Raw genomic sequence first — 2,521 nt, 5'->3', positions numbered from 1 at the left:
CACTGTATTTATCTTTTTTCTATAATTATATATATATATATATATATATATATATATATATATATACGGTATATATACAATAGAACAAATAAAAAGAATATAATCATTACTTACCACATGTTACTATTTTTTTTTTTATTAATCGGATTTTGGGGAATATTACATCACCCATCCTATCTCAAGCAATTCCTCGTTTTGTCTTAATAACTTACCGGTACTTATTTTCATTATTTTAGTTGGTTGGTTAATTAGCTAATGGTGAATTTGGATATCAAGTGCCTATTTAAATCAGTTATGTATTAGTTGAAATTGGTGTAATCAACTTCCGCTTATCGGAGACTTTGTCTGATTGCTTTACTGGAGTATACCTAATCCTAAATGTGTGTGTGCGTTGCCTGTCGACCTGGCTATGTGTGCAGCGCTCTTGCGTTCTTGCGCATGCGCATCTTAATCTTATATTTACAATTGTGTTACCAACGGGCCTTCCGCCAAGTCCCGCCCCTTCGATATTGTTGCTGAGATCCCATAAGACGTAAAAACATATCAAACACGTGCGTTTGTGATAAAACACCTTTGTTTGTAGCACATGCACGTATTCCTGGTCCTTTTCTTATTGGCCAGATGCGCGTATTCCTGGTCCTGTTCTGATTGGTCAGATGTTAAGTGTAATTATCGACTAACATTTAGTTGATCAGACTCTGCTTACAATATTATTAACACTAATTTAACGCTTTAATATATAAGTTGGGCAGAGTTTAACGTTAGCCACTCAAGCATGCCCATTATTTCCTTTTTTAATTGCGTCAACGAAAATACCACCCGCATCATGTTACTACCTAGATTTTACTAAACGGAATTTAACGTAATTATAACCAGTAGGGCTATATAGCTATATTTTGTTTCAATGCTTTTATTTAAGTTCTATCTAATGACCTTGAAAAAAAGAATACAACTCCGCGCTTTTGACATTAACAGACCAAATGATTCTGAATCTTCCACGAGGTTAAGATTCAAACTGATCATGATTAATTTTGACCAAGGTAAAGTCGAAACCGAAGCTCGAAGCTCCCAGGCCGGTGCCCATCTATATCCTTGGCGTTTGGACCAGAATGTAAGCCTTCGATACGTAGGAGGTTCGCCACTCATTCTTTACAACGAGTTCTTTACCTACCAAGCATATGCCGGCAGACATAATTATATATTCTTAGGTAGAAATAACACAAACGTAGATAAAATATAATAAATATATAATATTGTTCGAACCACGACCATTGCGCCAACCAGTGGCGTATCTAGGGGGTGTGCGGGAGGGGGGGGAACACGTCCTTTCAAAAATTACTCGCGCCCCCTCACAAATCACTTGCATCTAGTTGAAAAACACCTAAAATCACCTTTTTTTTGCGAGTTGACGCCCCTCAACTGAACATCCACCCCCACCCCCACCCATCTAGACTTCACCTTTGCGCTCCCCCATTAGCACCCCTATTTCAAGACCTCTAGATACGCCACTGGCGCCAACCGCTTTCAATTTGACTGTAAGTAGTTAAAATGTGTACAGTTCAAATTGTGTTGAAAACACCGATACTTTCAAACAATCTAAATGAAAGAATGACAATTATTACTTCTTCATTTAAACTATGATATCGAAGGTGGCATTTAAAATAGACACGATAACGACATATCATCGCGTCGTTTATATTCTTCAACACTGAGAGCATGTTTATAGTGTCTAGTGTAAATGTAGATTTAAACGTGAAATTAAACAACGAAATCAATAGCTATAATCGAATACGATGACAACACAATTAGCATTAAATGTGATGCTAATTTGAGACTGGTAACACGAATATGTAGCCTCGCATTACTAGCGACTCCGACCCTATATGAATATAGTATTAGGTAATCGTACATGAGCAAGTTCAACGCGTTGCAGCGACTAAACGCCACACGATACGCTGACACGAGTCACCAGCATCCTGAATTAGTATTTAACAAAAGCCATAAATCACATTGCTTCCTGAATTGGTATCATATAAAATTCTGAAGATGCCGCTCTTTGTGGATTTAATCCTTTAAATTATTATAGGCCTATATTTTAAAGAGACATTTTTTATTATACCTAGAGCAAACATAAAAAGATCGTTATAACATTCGCGAAAGTTGTGAACGTTGTGATTAGGTATGTCAGAAAATAACGTTAATACGTTATTTAGTATACGTTCTAAATACGTTTTCGTGGTTCACAAACAACGTTTGAACACCCAACTGTAACGCTATTATAACGTAAAATTATCAGCTGGGTAGCTTACTGGGTACTGAAATTGTAAGATGTATCGATTTCAATCTGACTTATACTCAGAAATTTTATATTGTTGTTTGTTTAACATGAAGTACAGTGTCGTATCTAGGAATCTTGAAATAGAGGTGATAATGGGGGCACGAAAATGAAGTGCTGGGAGGAAGAGCCGATGATTAAGTAACCGGGGCATAGTAATATGAAGCGGATTTTTTTGTTTCAAAC

At 36.6% G+C, this 2,521-nt stretch overlaps 1 long non-coding RNA gene across 1 annotated transcript in view; it reads left to right on the top strand.

The window, feature by feature from the left end:
- The window catches only part of LOC117101503, a 17,855-nt gene that overhangs the window by 8,184 nt on the left and 7,150 nt on the right, over nucleotides 1-2,521 (top strand). The window lies entirely within an intron of this gene.

This window comes from Anneissia japonica, unplaced genomic scaffold (genome assembly GCF_011630105.1).
Source record: "Anneissia japonica isolate Jap-2015-1 unplaced genomic scaffold, ASM1163010v1 scaffold287998_len430063_cov162, whole genome shotgun sequence".
NCBI classification, from domain to species: Eukaryota; Metazoa; Echinodermata; class Crinoidea; order Comatulida; family Comatulidae; genus Anneissia; species Anneissia japonica.
Note: the sequence above shows the minus strand (reverse complement) of the source record. Positions and strands in the feature narration are given on the sequence as shown.